Source organism: Danio rerio, chromosome 5, assembly GCF_052040795.2.
Source record: "Danio rerio strain M-AB ecotype USA chromosome 5, GRCz13ab, whole genome shotgun sequence".
Lineage (NCBI taxonomy): Eukaryota > Metazoa > Chordata > Actinopteri > Cypriniformes > Danionidae > Danio > Danio rerio.
The window spans coordinates 79227501-79233523 of NC_141025.1; positions in this window are offsets into that span (position 1 = coordinate 79227501).

The following is a 6023-nucleotide window of genomic DNA, read 5'->3' on the forward strand; positions in this document are numbered from 1 at the left end:
ATTTGTTTGTTTATGTGTGTGTGATTGTTTGTTTGTTTTGTTTGTTTGTTTGTTCATTCTTTCTTTTGTTTGTTTGTTTGTTCATTGGTTTGTATGTTGATTAGTTGGTTCTTTCTTTACTTTGTTTATATTTGTTTGTTTATGTGTGTGTGTGTGTTTGTTTGTTTGTTTGTTTTGTTTGTTTGTTTGTTTGTTTGTTTGTTCATTCTTTCTTTCTTTTGTTTGTTTGTTTGTTCGTTCGTTCATTGGTTTGTATGTTGATTCGTTGGTTCTTTCTTTCCTTTCTTTATATTTGTTTGTTTATGTGTGTGTGTTTGTTTGTTTGTTTGTTTTGTTTGATTGTTCATTATTTCTTCTGATTATGTATTTGCTTGTTTGTTTGTTTGTTTGTTTGTTTGTTTTTTTGTGTTTGTTTCATTCATTTGTTGATTGGTTGATTCTTTCTTTAATTTGTTTATATGTTTTTGTTTGTGTGTTAGTTTTGTTTGCTTGTTCATTCTTTCTTTCGATTATGGATTTGTTTGTTTGTTTGTTTCATTGGTTCATTTGTTGTTGTTTTTTTGTTTGTTTTGTTTGTTTGTTCATTCTTTCCTTTGTTTGTTTGTTTGTTTGTTTGTTTGCTTGCTTGCTTGCTTGCTTGTTTGAACCACAGATTCTGGTTTTCTGAGCTGAACAAAAAAATTATGAAATGAAGCAGGGATGTTTTGGAGGGGTTAGTAAAACAAGAACAACTCATTTTGATTTAAAACCCCCCTTTCTGAATCCCTCAAACAAAACATTAGCATTATTTCTTTATATCTCCGGCAATAAACACATATTTGTCAGAGCGATGCTGGATTTGCATTTGCAGCAGAGAGTAAACAATTCATGCGCTCTCTAAATGAGACGCAGCGAACTGTGAGAAAGAACAATAAGCTGAGGAGGAAGAGGAGTAAGAGTAGCCGAGGGGGCCCTGGACACTGCTCTTTAAATCAAGTGCGGATATTTATGTGCGGTTGGTTTGATGGAAAAGCGTCCTGCCAGCGCAGCAAAGCGCTCGGCGAATGAATCAAACGCTCTCATTGATCAGGCGTCTCATTGATCGGGTTTTTGGCTGGCACAGGCTGCTGTTTTAATTAAAGCCGACACGCTGCGCTGATGTCTCTTTAAGACACCTTTACTGATGTAATTACCATTGAAGCAGCAATTAAGAAACACACGTGTGATCCTGCATGCTTCACCTTAACTCAATATCTTTTCAGGTACAAATATAGCGCATGTGTTTGGACTATGGGGGAAACCCACACTAACACAGGGAGAACTTGCAAACTCCACACAGAAACACAACTTGACCCAGCCTGGGCTCAAACCAGCGACCTTCTTGCTGTGAGGCCACAGTTCTAACCACTGAGCCACAGTGCCTCCTCCAGTAATTAGTTTCTGCACATCTCTCACATAAGGTCCCTGTTTTTAAGCTCTTGTGTTTCTGTGTTTTCTGGCAGTCGGTTCACAGATCAAGCATGCGCTCTTTTAATGAAATCATCTGTTAATGCATTCGGAGGTGATAAACGTACGAGTAAACGAGCCTCAGATGAAGCAGAAAGTTTATCTGGGATCAATTGAAACCAAATCTGCAAACCACGGCAATAAAATATGACTTTATTAAGCGAGTTCAGCTCCGACTTGTGCTGCAGCTAAAGACAAACAGGACCAAGGAGAATCTGCATTTCTGTGATCAGTGCTGTGGAATTCTGTGATGATAGTTTCCGATAATTTAAATAGAAAAAAATATATATTTATTAATTAAATAATTTCATATACGTGGACTTATATTACTGGCATTTATTTTATCTTACCATTTAGTTTTATTTTATTTAAAATAATTTATATGTTCTTATTTGAATTTAATCATGTTTATTTTAATTAATTATTCAATCAATTAATAAATAATTAATTTGTTTGCTTATGTATTTATTCATGCATTTATATTTTTTATTTATTTTTTATTTTATTTATATTTTATAATCAGCCAAAATAAATTAATAAATAATAATAAAAAACTGAAATAATAAAAAAAAAAATAATAATAATAATAATAATAATTATTATTATTATTATTATTATTATTATTATTATTATTATATAAAACATCAATATTAATTAAAAAATCATAATGAAACAGCAGTAATAATAATAATGATAAAAAAAAAATTTAATAATAATAATAATAATAATAATAACAATAATAACAATAATAAATAGCAATAATAATAATAATAATAACAGTAATAAAAAGAAAACAGCAATAATAATGAAAATAATAATATTATTAATCTTAATAAAGCAGCAATAATAGAAATTAAAAAATAATAAAACAGCAATAATAATAATAATAATAATAATAAAACAGCAATAATAATAATAAATAATAATAATATAATATTAATCATAATAAAGCAGCAATAATAATAATATTAATAATCATAATAAAGCAATAATACTAATAATAAGAATAAGAATAATAATAAAGCAATAATAATAATAATAAAAATAATAATATTAAGATTGATAATATTAATAATCACAATAAAGCAATAATAATGATAATAATAATAAAACAGCAATATTCATAATAATAATAATCATTATAAAGCAGCAATAATAATAAAACAGCAATAATAATAATAATAATAATAACAATCATAATAAAGCATCATTAATAATAATAATAATAAAACAGCAATAATAATAACAATCATAATAAAGCATCATTAATAATAATAATAATAATAATAATAATAATAATAATAATAATAATAATAAATGAAAAAATAAAATAATAATAATAAAACAGCAATAATAATAATAATAATAAAAATAATAATAATAATAATAGTAATAAGTATGATAGTAAAACAGCATGTATATATAATAGGAAAAAATAACTCAATTTGCTGGAGGGTGAATAATTTTGCCTTTAATTGTACGTTAAATGTATTCCATTTATATTATTAATATTAATGTAAAAAACATTAACAGTCAAAAGAGTTCCGTGTCCTCTTGATTACCTCATACTGAACAGTTGATGTGGAATAAATAAATAAACAAATCAAATGTGCATTTCTTCAGCATGTTGTAATTACATGCATGCAGTTTCCCATTATTAAGAAGAGATTTTCCACCTCAAGCCTCTTTGATAAGAGTAAAATTGGCAAAAAGACCAACTGGCTTATTTCTTTAGCACAGACACAATTTGAATTGCCATTAACTCCATGTAAACATTCAGTTTTACTCCCGTGTCTGTTTTCTTAATGAAAAAGCAGCTCGGTGCACTTTCATCATTATTAAACGGTGAAGAAAACACTGAGACGAATCCTGCACCCCCCTTCAAAAACAGCCTCAAACCACAGAAACATTACAAAACATGACATGCATGAGGAAATTCATCACACAAAACCAGAAATCCTCACTGAATCATGTGTTTTTCTCTCTCTTTGTTGATATAAAGATAAACCTGTGGCCGGTGTCTCTGTATTTCTAGCTTTAAATACACACTTCACCCCCAAAAATGCTAATTTTGTCCTCATTTCATCATCCTCCAAACCTGATTGAGTTTATTTTTGCAGAAATGAAGATATACTGAAGAGTGCTGGAAAAACAAACAGCCCTTGACTTCCACAGTATTGACTTCATTCATTTAACCTCGACTTAGCTCCTAATTCATCAGGGGTCGCCACAGTGGAATGAACCACCAACTATTCCGGCATATGTTTTACACAGGGTATGACCTTCCAGCTGCAACCCAGTACTGGGAAACACCCATACACACTTATTCACACACATACAGTACGGCCAATTTAGGTCATCAATCCCCCTATAGCGCATGTGTTTCTGACAGATTCTGAATGTACAGACCTGCAGAACATCAGCTTGGCCAAATCGCATCTCACATAGCATTGGATTTTAACCAAACCACAGCAGGTGAATTGAGTAATGAAATAAAAATAAAACTAAACAAAATAAAAGACAATTGAGAAAAATTAAATAAATAAAATAAAATAAATAAATAATATAACAATTTTAATATCTGAAAAAATTAATAAATAAAAATATATTAATAATAATAAAACAAAATTAATAATAAATTATTATAAATAATATAAATTGTAAAAAAATTAAAATATATAAAAAATGTAAAATATGTAAAAATATATAAGTAAATAAAAAAATAATAGTAATAATAATAATAATAATGCTAAAATTCTATTTAATAATAATAACAATAATAGTAAAATGTTAAAATAATTAATAAAAAATAAACAAACACACAAACAAAAAATAAAACATTTTACCATACTTCCCCATACTTTCTTAGTTGACTAAGTATTGCAAACTTTTGGTATATTTTTTTCCTAAAATGTTATATTTATATATGCAAATGAGGCATCATTTTATTAAATATGATCTAATTTGCATATGCAGAAATTGCTTATGCTCTATTAAATTAATAATTAATTGATTAATTTATATATATATATATATACATTGTTCTTTATTTCTTTATTTTATTTTTTTTGGGGGGTTTTTTATTCAGTATTCACATATATTTAAATAAAATGTCTATGTAACATAAAAAATGTAATGGTTATTGTATTTACACATTATGTATGATACAAGTTTAATGTTTGTTAAATGTAAGTACAGCTCAAATGGAGATTTTTAGCTCATTTTAAGAAAAGAGGCGGTAATTTAACTAAAATTTACAGACACAAGTGAAAAAAGTGACAACATCAGCATTAAACATAGTTTTTATGATGTTGAACTATATCTAACTACAAATATACATACATAAATAGCTAAAAAATAAGACATAATAAAAAAGAAAGAAAATATTTGACCAGTAAACAAATAAATAAACTTGCGCACACACAAACATTTACTAATTGAGAGATTTTTACTCTAATTAAAGCCCATTAAATCACAGTGCTCAGTGGTTAGCACTGTGGCCTCACAGCAAGAAGGTTGCTGGTTCGAGTCCCAGCTGCGTCTGTGTGGAGTTTGCATGTTCTCCCCGTGTTGGTGTGGGTTTCCTCCGGGTGCTCTGGTCTCCATCACAGTCCAAACACATGCACAAGCCGAAGAAAATTTACTGAATGAATAAATGAATCACCGTGTCACTGTTATTTTCAGTTTGAGCAACAGGAATCCTCAGGGAATAATACAAAGCCAACTCTCTTTCTCACATGATATAGTTTTTTGTTTGGATAATTGTTTTAATTTCAAATTGACGACAAGAGTTGTGCAATGGCCAGGAAGAAGCTGTTCTTCTGAATCCCCCCGGGTTAAGAAACACAAAGGAGAGTAAATCACAGAGCTTAGATGGAGACAAACAGCTAAGCTGGAGAAATAAGGAGTTGGAGCAAAACTCATTTAATGCATTTATTTTTTTACAGTCATTAAACAAAACAAATCCTGTGTGGATCTTGAGTTACACACTCTCAGCTGAGAAACAAGAGCTTAAAGAAGACAATGAGAGACCATTGTTCATTCACAGAATAGTAATATGGTAAAGAATAATACACAGATAAAGACTGCATGTTTTACTCGTCACAGTGATAGAACTGAAAAAAAGACTTCATATTTAATATGCTTCAATAATCTTCTAAAAATAATTGTGTTAAAAAAATTAAGCTCTTAATGTGAATGGATTGACATTGGGGGAATTATCTGAAGAGGACCCTAAAAAGCAATAGTATCGGGATGCAGCCTTTATGATGCAAGCTGAGATTGCATAACTCAGCGATGCAATGTCAGACACAATGCACTCAAATGGAGCTAGTGATGTATTGTGAGGGGTGGGGTTAGGTGAGCGCATTTAAAAAGCATTGGATGCAGCTCAGATTGCACTGCACCAATTCTGCATCCAGACACCTCTCCTAAAAAGGCAAATTTTAATGCAACTCAACAATAACAATTCAACAATGATTAATATAATGCACAACTATTTATTATTATTGTTATTATTATTATTATTATTATTATTA